The sequence below is a fragment of the Canis lupus genome, chromosome 18 (genome assembly GCF_003254725.2).
Source record: "Canis lupus dingo isolate Sandy chromosome 18, ASM325472v2, whole genome shotgun sequence".
Lineage (NCBI taxonomy): Eukaryota > Metazoa > Chordata > Mammalia > Carnivora > Canidae > Canis > Canis lupus.
In genome coordinates, this window is record NC_064260.1 from 7072167 (window position 1) to 7085445 (window position 13279).

At 42.4% G+C, this 13279-nt stretch overlaps 1 protein-coding gene and 2 long non-coding RNA genes across 6 annotated transcripts in view; 1 reads left to right on the top strand and 2 right to left on the bottom strand.

The window, feature by feature from the left end:
- Positions 1 to 1009, bottom strand: part of HECW1 (HECT, C2 and WW domain containing E3 ubiquitin protein ligase 1) — a 448536-nt gene extending 447527 nt beyond the window's left edge. Inside the window, exon 1 of one of the 2 annotated variants that reach the window (XM_049096371.1) lies at positions 880 to 1009. The gene's annotated coding sequence lies outside the window, so the exon portion shown is untranslated. Of the gene's footprint in view, positions 1 to 297; positions 499 to 879 lie in introns of those variants that run through there. The other variant, XM_025449281.3, reaches the window with a different exon arrangement.
- Positions 226 to 4229, top strand: LOC125752906 (uncharacterized). The gene is made up of 2 exons (XR_007403494.1): positions 226 to 345; positions 1522 to 4229. It is a non-coding gene; the product is annotated as an uncharacterized LOC125752906 (long non-coding RNA).
- Positions 4230 to 7258: 3029 nt separating this feature from the next.
- Positions 7259 to 13279, bottom strand: part of LOC112661504 (uncharacterized) — a 96494-nt gene continuing 90473 nt past the window's right edge. For 2 of the 3 annotated variants that reach the window (XR_007403489.1, XR_007403487.1), the window contains 3 exons: positions 11792 to 11871; positions 8126 to 8198; positions 7259 to 7489 (listed from right to left, as the gene is read on the bottom strand). This is a non-coding gene — a long non-coding RNA (uncharacterized LOC112661504). Of the gene's footprint in view, positions 7490 to 8100; positions 8199 to 11791; positions 11872 to 13279 lie in introns of all 3 variants that reach the window. The other variant, XR_007403488.1, reaches the window with a different exon arrangement.

The following is a 13279-nucleotide window of genomic DNA, read 5'->3' on the forward strand; positions in this document are numbered from 1 at the left end:
TCGCCGCCGGGGGGGGGGGGGGCGGGGGGAGGCGCCGCGATCCCGCTCGGGGGCTCCTTTGTTTCTCTCCGGTGCGCCCGGCGGACCCGACCCGGGGTCCCCCCCCCCGCCCCGGGATGCCCGCGCGGCCCCGGGCTGACAATTGAACCTCGCGGGAGAAGCGGGAGGGTGGGGAGGAGGGTGGATCCCGGGCCCCGGGAGGGAGGGAGGGCGCTGCCGGGGCCTCGGGAGCCGCGGGGAAGCCGCCCAGGGAAGGGCGGGGGCGGCGGGCTGGGTCCCCGCCCGGCGCCCGCTTACCTTGGCCGCCGTGGCCTGGGCGCAGGTCGAGCTGCAGCCGGCGCGCAGGTTAGAGGCGGGGCGGGGGCGGGGGCGGGGGGCACTGCCGCGGGGCTCGGGCGGCCGGGGGCACGGGGAGCGCAGCCGCGGGCCGGCGGGCGCGGCTGGAGACGCGGTGAGAGACGCGGTTAGAGACGCGGCTAGAGACGCGCGGCGCTGCGGAGGCCCCCTCGGCGCCCGATGCGCGGTAGCGCAGCGCACTTCATCGCCTTCTCCTCCCGCCGCACCCCTCCCTCCCCGCCGGCTCCGCGGGGGGCACCCCGCTCCCCGAGCCAACCACGAGCCCGGCTCGCGCTCCTTAGCGCTGCCCCGCCCTGCAGCCTCCGCGCACCCCGCCCCGGCCCGCCCCCCCCGCGCAGACAGCGATCCCGCGCCCCGCCGGCCCCTGCTTCCCACGCCCGCGGGCGTCCCGGCTCGGCAGCACCAGCCCGGCCCGCTGGGCCCCTTTGTGTCGGTGCAGGCGGCGTGTTCAGGAAGGATCTGGCGTAGCCGCCCCAGGACGGACAGGTGCCCTGGGGCTCTGGCCTTACACACTTCCCCCACCTGCCCTCGACGCGGGCACCGCCGTCCGCACCCGCCTGGGCACCGACCCGTGTGCCTGCACCACAGACGCACGACGCGTTTGCGATCACGAACGCAAATGGTGCAAATGACTCTCCAGAAAATCTGTTGTTGGGCAAGACTAGCTTCCCACCCGGGTTTTATAGGACACCGCTCGCTGTGGCAGGATGCTAGAACGCAAAGGAAGCAACGAATAAACCCCCTCCTTGCACAGCCAACCAGGACGCATGGAGAACTGAAATGTTAGTCGCTGTTGGCTGCTGGCGGCTCCGGGGGGGGGGGGGGGGGTGAACCTACATGCACTTGGTCGGTATTTGGCCGGATGTGTTCACGTAGGATGCAGTGGTTTTGAGCACATAATCTCCAGAGTCTGTGATTCCTCGAACTAACTGCATTCTTCCGAGTGCTTGTTTATTTATGCCCATTCTCCCGCCCGGCATCCCCTACACGAGACAGTTTACGCCCTGGGGAAATCTTTCCCCCACCCCAAACTCCAGCTCCTCATTGACGTCAATGAACAGACTTCTCTAAACCAAGTCTTCTACCCCAAGCGCTGTAGGATGGGATGCTTCTCAACGGCTCTCCTTTCACTGACTCAACTCTTGATTTCTCTTTCACAACCAGTTCTCAAAAGCAAAAGACTTGGAAGATGTGAAGGCACCTTCTCCAGCTGGACTCCTCTGTCCAAGGAGGCACACGTCGTCAGGCCTTCCCTATCCCCGTTCCACCAGGGCTGGGGGTGGAACTCCTCCTTTCCTGACAGACACTGTCTTGCCTGACACCCTTAGGTGTCCTGATCAGATGAGCTCAAAGCTAGCGCTTTGCAAACCTCAACTGAGGCTCCACGCAGAGCATTGGCCACACGTTTCTCCAGATTTTGCACCCTATGTGAAGAAGACCCTCCAAGAATAGACTAAAGCCGGCTGCAGCAGTAAATAGCAGCATCAACCAACTGTGTGAAGTTTGCAACCAGAGACTTGAACAGAAACAAAAACTCCGCCATAAACCAGCACCCATGGTTTCTAAATTAGCACAGTTGATCACCAAACCAAAGAAAGTTCTTTACTTCAGTGAATTGTCAAGATGTTCAGCTCTTTATTTTCAGTGATGCACCATCAACCAGGCTCGGAGGCACTTCTCCCTGTTCCCTGTGTCATGGAGATAATTGGACAAGTCAACATCTTTCATAAGGTTACTGAAGCAGCAATCCTGAAGTGTGCTTGATTTTCCTCGGGAGAATTTCCTTTTCTTAAACTGAAGGCAAAAGATAAGAAAGCAGAAGTACACAAACTCTCGCATTCTAACGTGCTGAGTAGATAAAGAAACTCTTTATAAAGTGGCATCTCCATTTTGGGGACAATGGCAGCACACATGCTCGCCCACACTTACTGTCCTCTGTATTGTCCACACTCACACTGTCGGGTTTACTCCCCACGGTCCCCACTGCAGCCTGGGAGCATCACCCTGTTTTACAGAGAAGAAAACCAAGCCTACATGGGTTCTATACTTGCTTTAAGGTCTCCTAGCCAGCAGAAGACCTCAAATCCAGAATTAACTGGCTTTGGCTTCTTGAACCCAAAATGAGGCATATTTGGTGGAGAAGTAAAAAGAGTTGTCATAAATTTTAAAACCATCCATTTGTGAATCATATTTATGAAGCTTCTAAGAGACTCCCAACAGTGTTATAGAGAGCGTAAAATCAGGTCACGGTCCCAGGGCCCCCGACAATACTAATCTCGCATAAGGTCATAAGATGATGAAGGCGTTTTGAGAAGCATATTCAAAAGCTGGGTGTTATCATGAGAGTGATGTAACCTTGTGTGTGCAACTTTCGTCACTCAGGGAGGGACAGGCACGTATCTCAGGATATGCAGATAAAGACGAGCAAACAGCATTCTGTGTAAGTGGCACCTACAATGCTGAGAAAGCTAGTGACTTGAGCTAACCAAGGGATCCCCTTTAGGAATAGAGCTTCATCATAATGTCAGATGTGAATGGCTTATAGCAAAGTACCAAGCAGCTGAGACTGTGTTCATGGCGTCATGTCTGACACTGTCTCCATAAGACCAGTCGTATCCATGATACAAAATTATCATGGGCGTCCAACTTTGGTGAGCTGAACAAGTTACCTAGAGAAACCAGGCCTTCCTCTTATGGAGGCAAGAGGATTTTAATTAGCGAATGACTAGGGAATGGCAGTGACTATCTTGGCAGCGATGAAAACCTTAGGAGGTTTTGGGATCAAGGGTGGGTCTCTCAAACAGAGACCGAGATTACATGAAGCAGTATAAGACTTTTCTTATATGAATTTACTCACTCTTACAACAATATTTTTAATGTGCTAATTTGTAGGACTATAACCTTGAAGAAGATAGAGTCTGACTTCATGGAGATCCAAGTTAAGAGTCCTAAAACCTCTAATTAAACAAGCGAGCATTCTGTATTTGGTAGATGAAGTGATAGGTGAAATGGGGGGCCCATCGTCACCTATTACATAGGGCCATAGATTCAGACCCAGGGGTGGGGAGTGAGGTTGGGAGTCAAAGGACAGACTTCTTAGAATTAATGATGCCTAAGCTGATTGAGGCTTAAAGAATCAGTAGGAGTTGGCAGGTGAAGGGAGTGAAGGAAGAGGACCCTAGATCAATCTGTCAAGGTCAGAAGATAGGCAGAGAGGTGTGTAGCATATTCAAGAAAACTTCTTGAATTTTCTGATTCTGATTGAAATGCAGAGCAATGCAGAGGTGTAGCAGTGTCTTATTATGGTTTTAGTTTGCATTTTCCTATGAATTAATGAGGGTGAACCTCTTCTCATGTTCTTATTTTCCATTTTTAGTGAAGAGTCTGTTCAAAACTTTTGCCCAGTTTTAAATGGGCTGTTTCTTTCCTGTTGAGTTTTAGAGTTCTATATGTGTTCTAGATACAAGTTCTTTGTCAGAAATATGATTTCTAAATATTTCCTCCAACTCTGTGGCTTGTCTTTGTCTGTTTCTTTCACAGAACAGTTTCTAAGATTGAAGGAGTTCAACTTACTAACTTTCTTTTATGAATCATTCGATTAACCCAAGGTTACAAGGAGTTTGGCTGGGTTTTGTTTTTGTTTTTTGTTTGCTTGTTTGGTTGGTTTTTACAACTTTTACACTTAGGTCTTTGATTCACTCAGAATTATTATTATTTTTCTAGATGTGAGGTATAAGTCACGGAATCTGTTTCTTTGTCTGTTTTTTGCATATGGATGTTAAATCATTCCAGTACTATATGTTGGAAAGACTATCTTTTCTTAATTGAATTGCCTTTGTAAACTTTCAGAAATAAACATTGGTAAGGGTGTCTTTCTGGATTCCCTGTTCTGTACCGATGAGCTGCTTGGCAATCCTTTTGCCAATATTACACTATCTTAATTACATAGATTAACCTTAAGTCTTGAAATCATGTCGAGTCCTCCAAACTTATCCTTTTTTTCCCCCAAATCATTTTGTCTATTCTCACACATTTGCTTTTACATATAAATTTTAGAATCGATTTATCAATATCTACAAGAAATTCCTGCTAAGGTTTTGATTTTAAATCTGTTAAATTCATCTATCAATTTCAGAAGAACTGACATTTTAACAATCTTCCAATTTCTTTCAGTATTCCAATCCATAAACTTAGTGTACCTTTGCATTTACTTAGGTTTTCTTTAATTTATTTCATATACATGTGTTCTTAGGTATATACCTAAGAATTACATTTTTGGTCCTACTATGAAAGATATTAATTTTAATTTTAAATTTCACTTTGTATTAAAATGTACCTGGCATTCAGGTTTTTTTCCTGGCATTCAGTTTTATTTTTTATTTTATTTTTATTTATTTTTATTTATTTTTTGGCATTCAGTTTTAATCAATTATGGACATGCAGTCATGCAGCCACAGAAATTATTGCCAAGAAGAAGTAAGTTTACAGATTCCTAGATGCAGGACATGCCATGCAGGGCCATATGGCAAAGTACCTGGATCAGTCAGGAGACAGAAAAGGCAAAAGGAGACAATGGCCCAGAGCCGTTATTTTCTTCTGCAGGAAGAAATCAGGGGAGCAGGACAGGGAAGTTTGAACAAACTTCGAATTGGATAGTTTGAATAATTTTAGTGGGCTCCAAGCTAGAGAGGTGGTCTCAAGTTGTTCTGTACTTAGCCCTGGGGAAAAATTGTCTTGGTATGTGAAAGTTAGATAAAGTAAATGGTTGGGAGTATGCCCTCAGAATTAGTTGGCTTGTATGTGAAAGGTGTATCCATAGGAAGGTGGGTCATTCCCCAGGCAGCAAGGCCCCTAAAATGTTAAAATGTTGTAAAATACAGAAAATTTAAAAACATGATTAATATAGACTTGGTCATTACTAGAACAGAAGAAAAAAAGGAAGAATTTTTTTGTATATTTATATTTTATCGTGTGATCTTGCTAAACTCATTTATTAATTCTAGGAGCTTTTGTGAAACTACTTGGAATTTTCAGTGTAGACAATTATGTTGTCTGTGAACAGAGAGAATTTTATTTCTTCTTTTTCAATCTGCATTCTTCTGTGGTGTTATCTCAGGCTATCTTTTTATTTCTTGCATGTATTTTAATATTATTAAGTCAGTAATTTATTATTTTTTGAGCTTCGGGGTAAGGATGAGTAACACTTAAAGAGCATACACACTTGTGGTCAAGTTAAATACATAAATACAGTATGATGTAAGTGCTAGAACAGAGATGCTCTGTCAGGATGATTGGACTGAGCATGCTAATTGTGGCTGGGAAGCTAGAGAAACCTCCACTAACAGGGCTTTCAAGGAAGAAAAGGACTTTGTTGAATGGCTAAACATCCCAAGAAAAAATAACAGTGCACATGAAAGTGCAGAAATACTAAAAGAATAGAATGTACCTGGTGAAGAGTTCAATTTAAGTAGAACAAAAAGAGAGATGATCAAGGATAACTGGATAGAAAGGTTGGGGATAGATTGTGGTGAGCTGAATATGCCCTGCTCTAGATTTTAGACTTAATTCTGTAAGTAATGGAGAACCATGATGCTTTTTAAAGCCAGCAAGTAAAACAACAAGATTTGTCATTTAAAGGTATAATAAAAAGAAATAAAGGTATAATAAAGTGTCCAGTGTGCTTTTAAGATTGTAATAACTTTAGATTATTAAGATGTGTTGATAACAGAATTGTCAGGACAGGATGGCAGCTGGCTAATATGCCTTCACCCACCTTTCCATCATAGTATTTATTAAGGAGCACAAGACAAAGAACAGGGGCAGACGATGAAGAACTCTGAATGTTTATCAACAAAACTGATAAACAGTTTTGAACAAACTAATCAACAGGATTTTTCACTAATCAAAGTACAGCATAGGCATTGAAACACAGCCAGACAGAAAAACAAAAATATAGGAATAAATATTACTGTATTTCCCTTTCTTGGAAATGCAAAGCCTTCATTTACAAAAAGAAGTAGAGGATAGTGATAAAGAATATGGACTCAAATCAATGACTGGGTTTGAAAACATGGTTCTACCATTGCTTTATGTTCTTAAAAAATTTACTTAAATTCGATTTTCTTATATATGAAGTCCACTTACTAAGATTATTTACCTTAAAAATTGTTAAGGTTGAAGTGGAATAACAAATGTGAAGCTCATAGCATTGAGTGTGGTGGCATTCAATACCCCTTAGCTTGTTCCATCAGTTGTATTTTTTATATAAATCCATTTGGGGATTTAAACACGCTGCAGTGTATGTACTGTTTGAAAGCATCTGGACAAAAGTTAGGTATTTAAAATATTGAGGGACGCCTAGGTGGCTCAGTGGTTAAGCATCTGCCTTGGGCCCAGGGCATGATCCTGGAGTCCGGGGATCGAGTCCTGTGTGGGGCTACCTGCATGGAGCCTGCTTCCCCCTTGCCTATGTCTCTGCCCCTCTCTTTCTGTGTCTCTCATGAATAAATAAATAAAATCTTTAAAAAAAATAAAATATGGAAAATGTTTTTCAAAGAGATTTTTAAAAACTAATTCATACAAAAGTGGGACAAAGTACTCTCAAAAAAATTAATGGATGATTTAAAATTAGCGATGAAAGCATTAAAAACTTTTACATAGCCTTGTGAATGAAATAAGTGCAAATTAAATTGAGAGACGATTTGCACTAATTAAGTTGCCCCTCCCCCACCAAAATACACATTAAAAAAATTACTAGTCAGGATGCAATGCACTTCTGCTAGTGAGGAAAGTACTCTATTCCAACATATCTGAAGGGTAATTTGTCACTTGTTTATGAATCTTCATGTGTTTAAATGTAGCTGCATCAGTTAGTTTTGGTGCATAACAAACCATCCCAAAATTTAGTTGATTAGAACAAACATGTATTATTTCTCATCAGTCTGTAGGTTGGCTATAAATTGCTGATCTGTGCCAGACTAAGCTGATCTCAGCTGGGCTCATCCATGTGGGCAGTTGGCAGGTTTCCTGGGAGCTGCTGATCTAGGACAATCTCATCCAGGACAGCTTGGATCTCTTCCATATGATCACTCATCCTTCAGCAAACAGTCCAGGCTTGTTCTCATGGCAGCAGCTAGGGTGAGAGAGAGAGAGACAGAGAGAGAGAGAGACAGAGAGAGAGAGAGCAAGTATGCAAGGCCTCCAAGGTCTAGGCTCAGAACTGGCACACTGTCATTACTACCACACTCCATTGGCCGGAGCCTGTCATGAGACCAGCCCAGATTCAAGAAATGGGAAAATAGACTCCACCTCTTGATGGGAGGAACTGTGTGTTCACAATATTAAAGGGTATGAATACAGAGAAAGACAGAGGATTGGCGGAGAAGGACAAACATTATATGGTCTCCTTCATTTAGGGAATATAAAAAACAGTGAAAGGGAATAAAGGGGAAAGGAGAGAAAATGAGTGGGAAATATAAATGAGGGTGACAGCACCTGAGAGACTCCTAACTCTGGGAAATGAACAAGGGGTGGTGGAAAGGGAGGTGAGCGGAGGGATGGGGTGACTGGGTGACGGGCACTGAGGGGGGCACTTGACATGATGAGTACTGGGTGTTATTCTGTATGTTGGCAAATCAAACTCCAATAAAAATACATACAAAAAAAAAAAAAAAAAAAAGAAGATTGGGCCCCAAAGTGGCGGTGTATGAGAAACAAAAGAGACAAGATCACATTGGCCAAAACCTGAGCAGGTGAGCAGGATTCTCACAATTGCATCCTTGGTATGAAGGACTGAGAAGCACATTCCTGAACTATGTATCACATGCTCTGTCCCGTGGGCTCTAGATGATTGACACCATATGACACCACACAAGGTAGGATACATGCAGAGAAATTAAAGTACATATGGTTAGAATAATGATTAAGTAATGATGAAAAGTTCAATTAGTTGACATATTATCAAAAGTTCTAATAATCAGATGTTTTTTATTTGATCAGCCATGAAACATTTATAAAAATGGACTATAAACAAGGCTACAAAATAAACCTCCAGAACATCTAGACTGATGTCTAGACTGATATATGCCTCATATATATATATTTTTTTTATTTTATTTATGATAGTCATACAGAGAGAGAGAGAGAGAGAGAGAGAGGCAGAGACATAGGCAGAGGGAGAAGCAGGCTCCATGCACCGGGAGCCTGACGCGGGATTCGATCCCGGGTCTCCAGGATCGCGCCCTGGGCCAAAGGCAGGCGCCAAACCGCAGCGCCACCCAGGGATCCCTATGCCTCATATATTATATTAGATTAACAGATTAAAATATCTTTGTATTCCTTCACATTTTCCTCTATAGGATAAATATTCCCTGTTTTTTCTTCCTAGGTTTTAACTTCAAAATCTCAGATCTTGCTGGTATACCTTAGACAGGTCCTGCAATTCTTTCGATGTAAAACCTATTTCCTCCTGGAAAACAGAAGGTAATCAGCAGTACCCAATCCTAATATATCAGGATGGAAATGATGACAGGAGATGAAGGAACAGCATCATCATGTAAGGTTTCTGCCTCAAGTGAACATCTGTGAGGGCCTGGGTGGCTCAGTTGGTAAAGTGTTTGCCTTCAGCTCAGGTCATGATCCCAGGGTCCTGGAATCAAGTCCCCATTGGGCTCCCTGCCTCATGGGGAGCTTGCTTCTCCCTTTCTCAATTCCCCCTGCTGGTGCAGGCTCTCTCTCTGTTGAATAAATAAATAAAACCTTAAAAAAAAAAAAAAAAAGGTGAATATCTGTGAGAACTAGAGCAAGGGAAGCTTTCTCTCCTTTATCAAGGGAGAGAGAGCTGCAGGCCCAAGATGTTCCAGGAAGTCAACTAAATGTTCCATTCCCGTGTCTCAGGGTCCCAGTCTTATCAGAGACCCCACAATGATATAGATGACCTATTAAGGATGTTGTTCAGTTTCCTTTGCAGCACTCTCTTCCAATAGGATTCTTGGCCTGATTTTCAGCAGTGTCTAACCTGAGGCTGAAGGACCTCAGGGTTTCCCAAAACCCTGTCATGGAGACCTCTGGCTTTCATGGTATGCTGCAGGTGGATAGTTTGTTAAAGGATCCAGAGCAATCAAGGAAACCCAGCCAGGATGTCATCCTTACCACCTACAAAAATAGTTAAATTTTTTTTCTTTATTTCAAATAGTGTGCACCCAAAAAAGGCAACTTTTTTCACTGAGCAGATCTGTACCCAAATGTCCAATGTTTTTGTGCCCTAGACATCAGCTGGGACCTCCATACAGTGTTGGTTTTTGTTTGTTTGTTTGTTTGTTTTGTTTTGTTTTTTTGTTTTTTTTACACTGGGGTTCTTGATGTCTTCACGATTGGCTCAAACTTCAGTTCCACACTCTGAGGCAGTTTGAAGCCTACTAACATCTTCACATTTCCAGTGTGCTCATAGTCTCACAGCCACCTCTGCCCATGGACAACTTCCTCAGTGTTTTTTTGTTTTTTTTTTTTTGTAATGCACTGTATTGACACAGTCGCGATACCCACCTCAAAAAGGGGAGAAAATAAAAGGGGAAAAAACCTACTTATGAAAGTATTTCTGGATGTTTGGAGGTAGGTTGTGGGGAAGAGAGGTGGTGTTGCAAACATTTCCTGACTCGGTATTTAACCATCTTGTTAAAATTCTTTTGGGTCACCTTGCCACCCCATTTCACTGACTCCTCTCTTCCCAGGGTTGCTCATTTCCTGCCATCCAAATTCCCTTGGAATCCAAAAAGGGTTTTGTCCTCACTGTTATAGAGAGCTGGCGTTCAGCTTTCCCTTAATTCCTACTACCGAACTTTCCCACACAAACCCCCAGCCCAGCAGGAAAGGTCTGCTATTCCACGGAAGCCACCTTTGTTATTAGCTATACGAATTATAAATAATAAAATTTAAATAGTAAAATTTGCTTTTCTCTAACACTGTCCTGGTCTTGTGAGTTATCGTTATCCTCCAGGAGTCCCAGAGATATGTAGTCCCTAAGCAAATACTGACAACCCTTTCACAAAGAAGAAAGAATACTCTTCTAAAGTCAAGATTTCTTTATCCCAGGACAAAGACACTTGTCCTGTCTCATTCCCTCATGGAGCTCAGAAGCTCAGTTCTCTCTTTTCCTGATTGTTCCCAGCAAGAGGGACTCATGTGTCATTAGGTCCATTTTTCAGCCTCTTTGTCTCAGTTTCTCTCATTTGAAAATGCAAATAATAATAATAATTAATAATGTCTTTTTTATAAGTTTATTATGAAGACTGAATGAATAAATAATTACAATTGCAACAGTGTCTACCTAGCACAAAAGGGGTTCAATGTCAGTTATTCATTTTCATTTTCATTATGATTATCATTATCTGGACCCAAGAGTCTCCTTACTGTCAGAAAGGAGAAAGTAAAACAGCATAATGTCTCTCAATGCCAACTAGGTGTTGGATAGGGGTTATTTTGAAAATGCCACCATAGAATTAAAATAATATTCCCTAAAAATTACCCTTTTCAGTCCCCCCCCTTTTTTTTTCTTGTATCAGACTGTATCTCATACTTAATTTAATACCTCTCCAGCTAGAGACTACAAAATAGAGCGAATGCATGTTCTCTACACATATATACACACACATACATACATGATATAGGAAAAGAGAGAGATTTGGGAGAATGTGCATATGACATTTTTTCTGGCCATGCCTCAACACCAGCGGGATTTCAGAGCTTCCTCTTGGATAAAGCCCATCTGACACAATCTTGTTTCTAGGCGTGCTGATGAACACTTTCTCTCTTAAGGAATATTGGGAGAATGTACTGCCAAAGTCCTGGCAGAGCCTTATTGAGGGACCGTGCTCCTCTTTTTCTTTGGTCCCCGGATGTGACTTATATTCAACATTTGCCTTAGTCAGATGGGTAAGACAAGCAATGTGCCTTAAATAGCATTCTTATAATTAGAAATATGAATGCAAAGATTAATTTTGGAATTTATGCCTTTTTTTTCCCTGAAAAGCATAATTTTCTAAAATCTGGGAAAAAATAGTTTATGTTCTTGGCACCTTTTTGAAAAAAGTCTCAGAGAGCCTTCTTGTTCCCTCCAACTTCATCTTGCAACCTGAATTTTATAAGTTGAGAACAAATGTAAAATACAAATGGCAAGAAAAACCTGGCAATTTTTTGTCACCCATATGATGGAGAAATTCATAATATTTGATGAAAAATTACAAATTAATGAGAAAAAGGAACAATCCCTTAAGGAAAAATAAATCTAGTTAAGAAAGAACGGCAAGTCACCAAGGAACATGAAGTAATGTTCCACTTTACCAGTAATCTAAGGTCAATGAATTTAAGAACAATAATGATGGGTCATTTTTACCTAAGAAAAATGCCAATACTAATAATAAAATAAAAAGAAAAATACCTGATTTGGGTGATGGTGACAATGATGATAAACTGGCACTCTCTTATTGTATAGGATACGAGGATAAGTCGGTTCAAACTCTGTAGAAAGTAAATTGGCAATGCTTTCAAAACCTTATTCTTTGACTCTAAAATTTCCATTACAGGAATTTATCCTAGCAATATCTAAGATATATTTAAATATGTATTTCTCGAGAAGCTTAATGGAGTATGTTTTGTTATTAAAATAATTATAAACAACTTAAACATCCAAAATAATATATTTGTTAAATATAATATGATATAGTCTTTTAAAAATTAATTTATTTTTGAGAGAAAGAAAGAGAGAGTGGGGGGACGAGGATGAGGGAGAGAGACAATCTTCACGCGGACTTTCTGCTGAGTGTGCAGGACCCTGAGATCATGACCTGAGCTGAAACCAAGAGTTGGATGCTCAACTGACTGAGCCACTCAGGCGCCCGTATAATATGATTTATTCTTAAAATGGACAACTATGCAGAAGTCTGAAAATGCTAATGTATGAAAATTAGGTATGATATGGAAAAATATGGCATTTTAGGGGAAGATGAAGGTGAGAAAACTATCTCCTTAGTTAGGCTTTCTTCTTAACACAGTTCAAAATTTCATCATTCCTCAAATTCCTTTTCCAACACACTTTCTTCATTCATAGGTAAAGTTCTCAACCCTAGCTTTAATTAAAGGAAAAAAATCTGCCAGATAGGACCTCTCTAGACGTCTATCATGTCATCTACAAGTTTCCTGACTCACCCAGGGCCACGTCTTCTCTCTCATGACAATGGTAGAGGCATTCGCTCTGCTAGCCTCCAGCTCATTCTGCCTCCGGGGCTTTGGGGAGCTATCTGCCCCCGTGACGTGTGAGGGGCAAGGCGTCCGGACTTTAACCGTGGACCCGCATATCTGTGTCTAAACATCCTGAAGTTTATAAATCAAGCCAGCTCTTCTGTAAAATATATCCTTTAATTCTAGTCTACATATAATATTAGTTTCAGGTGTACAACAGAGTGATTTGACAATTATCTACATTACAAAATGCTCACCGCAATATAATTACTTTCTGTCACCACACAAATGTATTACAATATTATTATTATTTTAAAGATTTTCTTTATTTATTCATGAGAGACACAGGGAGAGAGAGGCAGAGACACAGGCAGAGGGAGAAGCAGGCTCCTCGCAGGGAACCCCATGTAGGACTCGATCCTGGGTCTCCAGGATCACGCCCTGAGCAGAAGACAGACATCAACCACTGAGCCACCAGGCATCCCTATTACAATATTATTGACTATATTCCCTACCTATGTTACACTTTTCATCTATGTGACTGTTTTGTAACTAGAAATTCGAATCTTTTAATGTCCTTTGCCTCCCACCCAAGCCCATTACCCTCTGGCAGCTACCAGTTTATTCTCTGTATAAGTCTATTTCTGGGGGCACCTGGGGGGCTCAGCAGTTGAGCATCTACCTTTGG